Here is a 13186-nt window from a genome sequence, read left to right on the forward strand (position 1 = left end):
TTTTCTGAGTGACTTTAACTAATAATCTCCACACATTTTACCTAGGGAGGTGGATGGAGATTCCACCTTAGAAATTTTTAAGGCCTGGCTTGACAAAGCCCTGGCTAGGATGATTTAGTTGGGGTTGGCCCTGCTTTGAGCAGGGGATTGGACTAGATGACCTCCTGAGGTCTCTTCCAACCCTGGTATTCTATTATTCTATTTTTTTTAATATTTAGGCATCCTTAATGATAACATTCTTGGCTTGTATTTTTAATGTCACTTAACATCTAGAATTTGAGGTTAACAAAGTTTTTTGTCTGAGAATTTCCATGGGTTTTTAAAATAACCCTGCCTTGAGCATGGATGAAGATTCTAATCTAGGCCTCCTAATCCCTGCCATAGACAATCTGGGGCACTGAGAGTGGAGAGAGGCCCATGGTGATGGGGGTCCAATGCCCAATTCCCAGTGCTGCTCCCCCCTCTTAGGAAAGATGAGCTTGGCAAGTCAGCCGCACCAGAAAGATTGACCTGCCAATGCTGCCCAGTGTGGAGAATTTTAAATGATGCTTCTTTTTTCCCCAGCTATTCTCTGGGTGAGTTTGCCATGCAGAAACTTTGCACAGCAGCATGTGTGGTGGAGGAGGGGGGTCCCGGTTCAGCAAAGCACTTAACTTTAAGCACGTCCCATTGACGTCAGCGAAGTGAACTCCAGCGGAGAATTTGCTCTCTCGTGCATCACCATCATCCTGAATTAAAACCAAGTCGAGGGCAATATTGTGGCGGTCGAGCCAATGCCCATAGGAGTGGTAGAGCCCATGGACGTGCTCTGTCCATCTGTCAGTGTATTTATATCGCTCCCATCACCGCAGGAGCAGAACACGTCCCTGAGGGGGCTCTTGGAGTCCATGGTGTCAGAACTAGGGCACGGCTTGTCTTTATTGGTATCTCGTACAGTGGTGGGCGCATCGGTGCTTAGCAAAGAATGAACGTTAACTCCGTTTTTGCAGCTCTTGGTAGCGCTGACCAGACCAGGCAAGAATAGGGATGGGCCCGGCATTTACCAGCGTGGGTGGAAGCTGACACACTTTGACAAAAAGCTCTTGGATTATTTTCCCTGCCTCCCCTTCCCTGATATTTTCCTCCCTTCTCCCCGGTCACCAGAGGCCGTTGTTTTGAAAAAAGCCAGCCAATGGGAAACCGGGGAGCAAGTTGTCCCGGGGTGCGCTGGGAAATGCAGCCCACAGAGGGGAGAAAGCAGAAGTCACGATTCTGGGAGTATAATGCAGCCTGCCGCAGCGCTGATTACGGGGTGGGGAAAGATTGCCACCTCCGGCTCATTGTTCCAGGAGAAAGCAGTTGAGTGAGGCATGAGGGAGACAGTTTTCAGGTGGGTAGCTGATCTGTGAGACGCAGGCAGGCTGTGGGAATAGGCTGCTTTAGAATACCCTGTGCTGAAGGCGGGATCTGATTGCCTAGCAGGTCTCCCCAGCCAGGCAGGAGTCCCAGGTAATTGCAGAAGTCAGGGCTTGTTAGCGCCGTGGCCCTCATTCATATTATAATAAAATGGGCCCAATCCTTCAGCCAAAGTACAGGCCATCAATGGCTATTAGGCAGGATGGGCAGGGATGGTGTCCCTAGCCACTGTTTGCCTAGGGTGACCAGACCGTCCCGATTTTTAGGTGTTTGTCCCGTGTCCCGACCGATCTCTGGTCGAGACGCAATTTGTCCCGATATTTCGCTCTGCCGGCACTCGGCTTTTTTTTTTTTTTTTGCTCCCCCTGCAGATCCCCCCTCCGGTGTCCCAATATTTTCTTCCTCTCATCTGGTCACCCTATGTTTGCCAGAAGCTGGGAATGGGCGACAGGGGATGGATCACTTGATGATTCCCTGTTCTGTTCATTCCCTCTGGGGCACTGGGCATTGGTCACTGTCGGAAGACAGGATACTGGGCTAGATGGATCTTTGGTCTGACCCAGTATGGCCGCTCTTATGTTCTGCTGGGCAGAGGAAGGCAAGGTCTCTAGTGGCCTGGCAGACACCTTCCCAGACGCAGTCAGGAGTGTGACTAGGAAACCCAGTGGATCTCTGGGTTGTTGCAAACCCACATTGCAGCTGGCAGAGTTTGGTGGCACAAAGATTGACTGGCCATGGAAAGTGAATGCCTTCCCTTACCCGTGGGCTCTCCAGCTCCGTGTCGAGGCACACAGGTGAGGAGACAGGGATGGGAAGTGTGTCCTGCCTGCCATGCACTGTCCTATGCCCACATTGCCGTAGAGTTTAAGGCACGAAGGCACCAGCAGATCATCTCGTCTGACCTCCTTTGTATCCCAGGCCACCAATCCCACCCAGCTACCCGCCCACTAGCCCAACAACCAGAATTAGACCAAAGGATTACAGCCCTCAAGAGACTAAACTACTGTGTACCACAGGCAAAGAATAGGAGGGAGCACGGTGCACCAGTGGCCACGAATTGATGAAGTGAGATGTGTCCAGATGATTCCAGCAAGCGACCTTCATTCTGTGCTGCAAAGGAAGGTGAACCCCCCAAGATCACCACCAACGTGACCTGTCAGTGTCCTCAGGATGAACCAGGCCTTCTCTCAGCAGGGCTGCCAGTCTGGCACCTTTCCCCAGTACTAAATTCACTTGTAGAAAAAGAAAACACATACAGCTGGTTATAGACTATCTTCAGATCTCGGTTTCAGCTTCTCTCTCATTCAGCTACGAATCCCCTGTTGGATCTAGACCTGCCAAAGAGGAGGCTCGGCTTTATTAAACTGCTGTAACGGCTTCTGTTATCAGGGTGTTATCAATCCCACGGGAGATCTTTTTATCCACCTTGTACATTTCAGTCCTCCTTTGATGCTCCTCATGGCAACGTGCTGCAGATCTGAGAGGAGGGATTGGTGGGAGAGAGGGCTTGGAGATGGGAGGGGTGTGTGGCTCCCTGGCCATACACCCCAAAGCAGGGGCACGTTTTTTCATTCACAGCCTGAATAAAACAGCTCTGTGAAGGCTCAGCCTAGGTTTGGGATCATTTATAATACATAAATGGATACTAGCTGGCTCCCCATCCAAAGAAGGGAGATTTTTACAATGAATAAGACCTTTTTTTTTTTAGGCACAAAGTGAGTTTGAAATGAATCCAGTGAATTAATAAATACTCTAGTAAAGCCGTACCAATGCATGTTGCATGAAGAGACTTCCTAGCCCACAGCTCTGGAGTGGCAGTATGGAACGTAGATTCATCACTTCTACGGCCAGCCAGGGCCACTGCAATCCAAGAGAACTAGTCTGAGCTTGCAATCTCAGCAAATTTTGGCTCGATCAGAACCTGGATAGAAGTTGCAGGAAATGGGAGGCTTGATTGGGTAGGAAGGGCTTTTCCTTCCGAGCCTGCGTTGAACTAGCTTGGTGCTGATAAGCAGGGCCGGATTTGAGGGCAGGTGACCCAGGCGACTGCCTGGAGTGCTGGACTTGGGGGCAGGTACTGGGCTTAGGGCACCAGGGTGTTATGCTTAAAAGAAGCACATGGGATCTTTTTTAGGGGAAAAGGCAATACGCCCCATTTATTGACGATACAATCGTTAGCATATGCATACACATACACACACTCCCACCAGTCAATGTTATAGTTACTAGTCCAGAGTCTGGATCAATCTAGTGGCCAGCTAGGTTGATCACGGGTAGGGGGGAGCCGGGTTCCGTCAGTCATGACATGATGCTCCAGGGAAGTCTTGGCAGGACGAACCCAAAGTTTCATGGCAAGGCCCCCTGTTTATATAAAAAGAACAGGAGTACTTGTGGCACCTTAGAGACTAACAAATTTATTAGAGCATAAGCTTTCGTGGACTACAGCCCACTTCTTCGGATGCATATAGAGTGAAACATATATTGAGGAGATATATATACACACACACATACAGAGAGCATGAACAGGTGGGAGTTGTCTTACCAACTCTGAGAGGCCAATTAAGTAAGAGAAAAAAAACTTTTGAAGTAATAAGATAGCCCAGTACAGACAGTTTGATAAGAAGTGTGAGAATACTTACAAGGGGAGATAGATTCAATGTTTGTAATGGCTCAGCCATTCCCAGTCCTTATTCAATCCTGAGTTGATTGTATCTAGTTTGCATATCAATTCCAGCTCAGCAGTCTCTCGTTGGAGTCTGTTTTTGAAGTTTTTCTGTTGTAAGATAGCCACCCGCAGGTCTGTCATAGAATGATCAGACAGGTTAAAGTGTTCTCCCACTGGTTTTTGAGTATTATGATTCCTGATGTCAGATTTGTGTCCATTAATTCTTTTGCGTAGAGACTGTCCGGTTTGGCCAATGTACATGGCAGAGGGGCATTGCTGGCACATGATGGCATATATCACATTGGTAGATGTGCAGGTGAACGAGCCCCTGATGGTATGGCTGATGTGATTAGGTCCTATGATGATGTCACTTGAATAGATATGTGGACAGAGTTGGCATCGGGCTTTATTACAAGGATAGGTTCCTGGGTCAGTGTTTTTGTTCAGTGATGTGTGGTTGCTGGTGAGTATTTGCTTTAGGTTGGGGGGTTGTCTGTAAGCGAGGACAGGTCTGTCTCCCAAGATCTGTGAGAGTAAAGGATCATCTTTCAGGATAGGTTGTAGATCTCTGATGATGCACTGGAGAGGTTTTAGTTGGGGGCTGAAGGTGACAGCTAGTGGTGTTCTGTTATTTTCTTTGTTGGGCCTGTCTTGTAGGAGGTGACTTCTGGGTACTCGTCTGGCTCTGTCAATCTGTTTTTTCACTTCAGCAGGTGGGTATTGTAGTTTTAAGAATGCTTGATAGAGATCTTGTAGATGCTTGTCTCTATCTGAGGGATTGGAGCAAATGCGGTTATATCTTAGAGCTTGGCTGTAGACAATGGATACAGACTAACACGGCTGCTACTCTGAAACCTGTTTATATAGTGATTTTTCCCTCATTGGGACCAATGAGTTTTGCACTCTCATGCTGTAATCAATTTGTTGTTTGACGAGTGCTTGGTTTTTTATAAATCTTTTTTCTTATTTTTTATTTTGTTTTTTTGTATTAAGTGTTTTAGGGAGTTTTCATGTTGGTTTTGATTACAGCTATTTTGTCCTCATTGATAGGTGCCGGTCTTATTTTTAGAGTCGTCAATCTGCTTTGCTTTGACATTTCAATAGGGGCGGGTTGCAGCCTCCGGGTGCCCTTGCGTCTGTCTCCGGTTCCTCCCCAGACCATCTGGTTCAGCGATGGCCTTTACATTTCTCTTTTAACACACACACACACACACACACACACACACACACACACACACACTTTTTATTCACACACAAAACAGAATTAATTTACGCCGAACATTTTGCACGGGAACATCAAGTTGCAATGCAAAAGAAAACAATCCTGGCATTCTTTTACTTATTTTAAAATGCCCCAAACCTACAACAACGTGGTGACCCTCAAAAGTCTGTTACTGCCTTGAAATTAGTCCAGACACAAAGAAATTAAGGCTGATGCATTTCTACCAATGGCGTATTAGGCCATTCCTTTCTGCTCTTCAAAAAGGATGGCTGGCAGGATATGGTTAAATCATATCAATACTTTTAAAAGGTGCTACATTATTATTTGATTATTCTTTATTTTTTATTCGAAATTATGCAAAATTCAAACATAAAATCCTACTACTGCAAGGGCAGGTATTCAAGTTTAACAAATGGGGGGGTGGGCTCCACACATCTGGCACCATTTGGCCTAGGGTCGGCCCTGCTGGTAAGCAGCGCCATCCTTCAGATGCGATATCAAATATGAGGTCCTGGCTAAATGTCATTCAACATCATGGCTGAATCAGTGGTTCTAGCCCCAGCACACAGGCCAAAACCCCAATCTGGGCTTCCCTACACTTCTGCCTCATAGCCTCAGTGGACGTCATCTTCGCTTCCATCACGGGCCGGGACTCACCGGTGCGACGCCTCCTGCTGGTCGTCCAGGGAATTAGCGTTTCCAGCTCCGGAGCGCTCTCTGCAGACTGGCGTCCCACTTGCCACTGGGCCCCGAGTCTCTTCTGGACTCCGGCGCCCCTTTCAGGCCAGGGTGCTGCCCCCTGGCAGTACCCCTCCACAGATCTGGGTCTCCCCTCCCTGGGGAACCCCCACCCTCTATCCCCACCTCACCTCAGTCTATGGCCTCTGCCAGTCATCACCTAGCCCTCGCTCCCTGGGGCAGACTGCCACTCATCATCAGGGGTTTGCACCTGCTGCCTCTGCCTATCCTTGGGCTGCCCCTCTGCAACCCCAGGACCTTTTCCAGCCTTTAGCAAGGCCTGCAGCCTGGGGGTTTTCCAGGCCAGAGCTCCCCAGCTCCTCTGGCCTTTCCCCCAGCCCTGCTCCACTCTAGGTATTTTGCTGTGCTCCCAAGCAGCCAGGCCCATCTCTCCCTACTGCCAGAGAGACTCTGAGCGAGCTCCTGGCCCACAGCCTTTTATAGGGCCAGCTGTGGCCTGGCCCCAGCTGAGGCTGCTTCCCCAATCAGCCTAGGTTTTTCTCTTCCCAGAGCAGCCCTCTCCCCAGGCTGTTCTAACCCCTCCGGGCAGGAGCGGGGTGACCACCCTGTGTGACAAAGTTCCTCCTCTATCTTGGTGGGTCCTGCGCTTATTGGTGGATTTTCTTGCCTCAGAGATTCACCATGTGGGTTGGGGAACAGCCAAGAGACCTTCCCCTCTGGAAGAACCCACAGTCCAGGTCAATTGGGAGGTTTGGGGGGAACCCGGGACCGCCCTCTACTCCGGGTTCCAGCCCAGGGCCCTGTGGACTGCAGCTGTCTATAGTGCCTCCTGTAACAATTGCATGACAGCTACAACTCCCTGGGCTACTTCCCCATGGCCTCCTCCAAACACCTTCTGTATCCTCACCACAGGACCTTCCTCCTGGTGTCTGATAACGCTTGTGCTCCTCAGCCCTCCAGCAGCACACACTCTCACTTTCAGCTCCTTGCGCCTCTTGCTCCCAGCTCCTCACACTCACACCACAAACTGAAGTGATCTCCTTTTAAAACCCAGGTGCCCTGATTAGCCTGCCTTAATTGATTCTAGCAGCTTCTTAATTGGCTCCAGGTGTCCTAATTAGCCTGCCTGCCTTAACTGGTTCTAGCAGGTTCCTGATTACTCTAGTTCAGCCCCTTCTCTGGTCACTCAGGGAACAGAAAACTACTCATCCAGTGACCAGTATATTTGCCCTCTACCAGACTCCTGTACCCCACTGGTGTGGGTCTGTCACACCTGCTACAGCTTCCCACTCTTAATTCTGGGGCAGTGTAGCAGTGCTGCTAAGCATCCCACCCAGAGGTGGCAACCGTTCAGTGCAGGGTCCAACGACCCTTCCATTTCTAATGGATCCTTCAGGGTCAAAAATACTGTGGAAAGAGGATTGTTATTAGTACCTAGAAATGGCAGATCTGAGAGGGCCTGGGTCAGATCCAGAACCGTATTGCACTTCAAGGGGAAATTACCTTTCCATTGGTGTATGCAGTGACGTCAGTGCCTGATGGTAATCCAAGAAGACGGTTCAAAACCCCTCCCTTTGGAGGCTGGAGTGCATGATTATTATTTTTTTGTCTCTCGCTTTCTCCAGACGATCGCCAACCTGCTGTGCAGAAACGTTTGCCATGTAAAGCTTCCCAGCCCCCACGTGCCCCGACGGACCCAGATGTTGGTACGAACTCGGAGCTGCAGAACGGTAAGTGAGTGGCTGGTTTGCAGGGCCTCTGGGCTGCATTTTCCTGACTCTCCCCTTGATGGGAGTGTGACTGCTCGTGTGGTTCTGTTGGCTCTCCTCACGGACTCATTGGCTTGCAGAGCTCAGCAACGCCCCAGCACTGGTGTCATGTGAAATTACTGATCTCCTAGGCTTCTTGTAGATTACAAAGCAGTGGAGAGCTCAGGGAATTGGTTGGATGGAGCCTGACCTCGTCTGTGGCTGGACAGAGGTTGATGCTGAGGGTTTGATCTATTAGTTTAAGCACAGAACTTGTTTCTAATCACGGTCCTGCCCCTGGCTCCTTCTACGACCTCAGAAAAGTCCATTAAACACCATGCCTCAGTTTCCCCATGTGCCAAAGGGAATCATACTGCTGCACCTTGGCTCCTGTCTGGCAACCTGAAAAGCACTAATTATTACTTTCCATGCTGAAAGCGCTTGCCAAAGACAAGCTAATGCTTCTCACCCCCGTCAACTCCCCTAGTGCCTACTGAAGGTACGTCTACACTCCATACAGCGGCATGTGGAGTATCCCCTGCTTTCCCCCCGGCACCCGTATAAATGGCAGCATCGATGGTGGGGCACGGCTCAGGCGAGTGACACGTGAGGCCTGTGTGTGTGTGTGTGTGTGTGTGTGTGTGTGTGTGTGTGTGTGTGTGTGTGTCCTACACAGCTCTCTACAGCCCAGCCAGCGCCTCCCCGGTCTACACTGCTGTTTTTAGCACCGCAGTACCCCGCTGCTGAGGTCTGTCTGCAACAGAGCAGAAATGATGATCTATCCTCCAAGTCCGACTCCCTTACGCTTTGGTGGAACATCAATCCAGATATAAGCCAGCCCCGGCCCCCTTAGGAGCGGGGGAGCTGGAGCTGACGGAGCTACTTCCATTGTCTTGCGGGAGCAGGTTGTTTGTTTTCTTTAGTCTTCGGAATAAATTAATGAGTCTCCAGGTCTCAGCAGGCCAATTGCCAGGGTCGCTGGGTGATGGGTCCCGTTCAGGAGAATAAATCTGTTAGTCTTTAAGGTGCCACCAGACTCCTTGTTGTTTTCGTTCAGGAGGGTGTTGATAGCATGGGTCTCAGGGCATCCAGTGTGACTGGGACGCTCGGCCCCACCCAAAGGAGTATAGCTGGGTGCTTAGATGCCCTGGTGGTGATGAGCGTGGTATTAATGTCCAGCTACACAGAAAGGATTTTCACCCATCTTGTTTGAGTCTGTCCCAGTTTCAATGCCATGTGGCTGCTTCTTGCCAGGTGGGTTTCCAAGATCATCACCCCAGTACTTGCACCCGTCATTATGCTGGGCTGGGGCAATATTGCTTGGTGGCCACTGTTCCGATGCGGGAACGCACAAGCATCCGTCCTCCAGGCATGCCGCTGGGCGTGGCAAACCCTGCTTCCTGTCTCAGAAATCCATGCGGCCTCTACTCGTGCTGACAGGAACCCTAAGTCCCAGCACTGTCCTGGGGTCCTAGAAGCCCCACAATTAGGAGTAAGTGGGACCAGTGCAAGGATCTTTCACATGTTATATTTTCTAGGGCTTTGCCCAGACTGGTTTTAAATGTCTCAAGCGATGGGGCTCCTCCCTTTCCCTTGGGAGACTCTTCCATAGTCAAGTAGACCTCACTGTCTGGGCATGATTCTTATCAATGGATTAATAGACAATCCAGTGTGCCCACTGCAGAGCAGTCCAGGAACCAGCTATCTTCTGAAACCTAGCAGGTGGAAGTGTTGCCTAGTAGACAGAGCATTGGATTTGGACTCAGGCGACCTGGATTCTAGTCCCAGCTTTGCTATTGGTCTGGTGGGTGACCTTTGGCAAGTCACCACTCTGTGCCTCAGTTTCCCCATATGTAAACAGGGATAATGGTACAGCTCTCCTTTGTAAAGTGCTGGATAAGAAAGCGGTATTATGCAGCCCAAATTTGGACTTCCCCGAGTCCCCCTCCCCCACTTTTCCCACCTCCGTGGGGTTTGAACCCTTCCAGTGTCTGTAGATGTTGTATATTTCACAGGCACGTGCCCCCTGTGGTCAATGGGAGTTGCCTGGGAAGACCAAGAGTGGTATGTGTCCTGCATGTGATGGATCTATGGCTGCTAGGGGACTATGCCATGCTAGGATAGTCATGGCAGTGGATGTCCCATAGGCTTGGAGTAGCCATGCAGAGGTCCCCGACTCCCCGTCAGGCTGCTGGGATCTTTTCCTGCAGCTGCTCTGATCCCAGAGGTTGCTGGAGCTGTCCGTGTGGTACACGCAAGGCGGGAGAAGAGACGTGTGCATTAGGAGAAAATTGGAGAGCATGTGACGTGAATGAGGCCAAGTAAATCTGCTTTCTGCAAAGTAGGCTCCGAGCTTTGTGATAATGCCGGGGCTGGATTGAATTGCTGGAAGCGGGGGGACCCCCCTAATAATGGTGGGAGTGAGCAAAGCCCATCCGCAGGAGAGGCGCCAAGCACGTGTGAGCGCTGTGATCAATCTGCTGCTGCTGGCTGCAGAGTGTGTGTCTCCTTTGAAAAGGTTTCCCATCCCGGGGCTGGCTCCTCCACTACACAATTCTGCAGGGACCTGCCTCGTTATCAATGGAGTTACCAAATCCGGTGCAATGGGTCAGTCATTTCCTCAGCCTGCATCTTTTCACCGTGCCACAGACCGAATGCAGGGCCCAGAGGTGCTGGAGCTAGGCGTGCTGGGGGTGCTGCCTCTCTCCCGGCCCCAACTTAGCCCTGCCGAGACCAGGGGAGACGCGCCTCTCCCACGGCCCCCACCCATTCCTGGTCCAGACTTGCCATGGTAGGGCGAGGCGCCCCTCTCCCCCAGCCCAATTGCTGCTGCAGGGAGAGAGCGAGCTGGGGGGAGTTTCTCTCCCCAATGTAGCGCTGGGGCAGCCTGCACCCCAAGCCCTTCATCCCCAGCCCCACCCCAGAGCCCGCACCCTCAGCTGGAGCTCTCACACACACACCCCCGCACACGAACCTTCTGCCCCATCCCTGAGCCCCCTCCCACGCTCTGAACCCCTCGGCCCCACCATGTACACCAATATGGAGGTGATGTGTCACACATGGGTGGGAAAAGTTAGAGAGAACTCTGCCCCTGGCTTGAAGTGGTTTCCATCATATACAAGGTTTACAGTTTGGTTCAATGGCTCTCGGCACCCCCACTCTACAAATTGTTCCTGGCAGGGCCCAGTCCAACTGGTGGGGGCAGCAATCCAGGCGTGACTGGGCAAGGGACCGAAAGGCCCTTAACATCTGACCATGTGGGGGATGGTCTCAAAGAAATATGGCCACTTTGCTCTGAAACCCTCCAATCCCGGATCCTGATCGGAATTTTGCATCTTTTCCTCTAACGGTCCAATCCAAAACCCAGGGTTCTCTTCCTCCTCGTTTTCTTCTGTCCTACGTGGTGCTTGAATCACATAGAGCCTTAATCTGGGTTCTCAAGGTTTATGCCACTTGAATTACTCAGAAACATCTCGCCAGTGATTTTTATCTCCGTCAAGGGCCGAGAGGAGAGGAGGAACTGGTGCTTAGCTCAGCTATTACACATTTTCGAGCCAATTAGCAGTCGCCAGACAGCGCAGAAGTCGGGCCCGCAGGTTTAGGCGAAGAGGGAATATATTTCAGAGCAGTTCAATGAAATGCGATCGGAGAAGAGCAGCGAATAGGATTCGAGCTAAGCAGCTGGAGCTGAGTAATATTAAGAGCGTTAAGCGTCTGTGGAATTCAGTAATTTAGCAGGCCCTGTGTCAGATATATGCTGGGACGGAGCTGACCACCCTTAAGGGTCAGGAGGGAATTCTTTGCTGGCTTGCCTGTCGTTGCTTCTGGGGGTGGGGGTTGCAGTGGTGGTGGCTGGGTTATATTTTTTTAGTATTTAGAAGTTTTAAAATTGAATAGGCCCAAGCCGTCCTTCAGGCATTTCAGTCTCAAGGGATGGTGCTACGTGACTGTGATTTACTGGTAACAGGAAAGGTGCATGCAGTGTCTGTCTTAAAGGACCAGAGGACTCATCAAACCAGATCAACCCAGTGGCTTATTGAAATCTAGCGTGCTGCCTCCTGCAATGGTTAATGCTTTGAAATGACCCACGAGGCCCCTAGCAAATTGTGCAAGGCTGCACGTGGGAGGGAAAATTCCTTCCTGACCAGCCGATGCCCTGAAGCTTGAGGTCTGGTTACTGATACTAACGTGTTTCGCTGTCAATAATATTGCTCTTAAAAGTCCCCAATCCTTAGGAAATGCAGCCCCAACACTGGATTCTCTGGCCCCTCTGGGCAGTGCGTACCACAGGCTGTGTGAAGAAGTGTTTCCTTTCATATGTTGTAAATTTACCAGTCCTAAATTTCACAGCCCTCGCACTATGGAGCAGGGTAAAACGCAGGGACCGATTGCGTTCCGCGTGGATGAGATTTGGATGGAACAAAACCATTCTCACCTGTCAAGGAGAGCCTGGCTTGTTTGTCCAGACCGCCTTAGTGAGCTAGCCCTGTTGCCTGGGGCTACACCCTGTGCCCCCATGCAAGAGATGAGAATTTAAGTCACCCTTAAACCCATTGGGCTCAAGTCTCATCCACACTAAAGCCCTTTTACGCCTCTCGGGTGGTATAAAGGTGTGAGGAAGAGGACGGTCCGAGCACACTGTACAACAGCTATTCTGTACTTCTCATGGGAAGCAGAGAAAAATTAGGGCTGCCCTAAGGCTGCTGTGACGTGGACAGGGGACGGGAAAGGCCTCTGGTTGCATTAGGATACAGAGAAAACACAGGGGGCTAGAAGACGCTTTCCCCCTCCCTTCCAGTCTGTTCCTGCCCCAAACACAGAACAAGAGGAGCTGAGCACTGGGGCTGGTGTCTTGCTCCCCAGACTTGCAGAGGCTACGAACCCTCTAGACTGAGATGGAGCTTCAAGGCTGGAGAGTATGAAACAAGCAAAAAATAGAGGGCTCTCTGAGGAGCTGAGAGGAATCTCCGCTTCAGGGTTGCAATAGCTTTAACAGCTTCTTCTCTACAGACCAGTATTCAAGTGTCAAATATTATTTCGGCCAGTTGGGTCCCAAAGCACTTGGCTACCTGATGGTTCACGCTGAGTCCAGTATTCTGGAATTGCTAGTGAAATGCAGACCCCTCTGGGGTGAAACGCAGCTGTTGGTTAACCGCGCACAGCAACAGGAAGTAGAGAATATGCTGTCGCCAGCTGAAGGCTCAACAGGAGCTGAGGGAGTGGCGTGTATTATTCAAATCGAAATGTTGCTGTCATAGGGTGACTGGCCCCTTTAAGGGGGGATTCGGGGGCGGGTCCAGGGCACCTGTGTCTGATTACCTGCTGCCCAACTGGGCTTAAGGGAAGGCACCCGAGCCTTATACAAGAGGAAGCTGTGGCAGAGGTTGTGGTAAAGCTGCAGGAGACTGGGAGGAGGGTTTGGGCCAAGGAGCCAGAGGGCTGAGATTGGCTATCGAG

The 13186-nt window shown here is 50.8% G+C and overlaps 1 protein-coding gene across 2 annotated transcripts in view; it reads left to right on the forward strand.

Moving 5' to 3' along the window:
* Nucleotides 1-13186, forward strand: part of LINGO3 (leucine rich repeat and Ig domain containing 3) — a 116791-nt gene that overhangs the window by 31001 nt on the left and 72604 nt on the right. For both annotated transcript variants that reach the window (XM_034755447.1, XM_034755448.1), the window contains exon 2: nt 7607-7711. The gene's annotated coding sequence lies outside the window, so the exon portion shown is untranslated. The remainder of the gene's footprint in view (nt 1-7606; nt 7712-13186) is intronic.

This window comes from Trachemys scripta, chromosome 22, assembly GCF_013100865.1.
Source record: "Trachemys scripta elegans isolate TJP31775 chromosome 22, CAS_Tse_1.0, whole genome shotgun sequence".
NCBI lineage: Eukaryota > Metazoa > Chordata > Testudines > Emydidae > Trachemys > Trachemys scripta.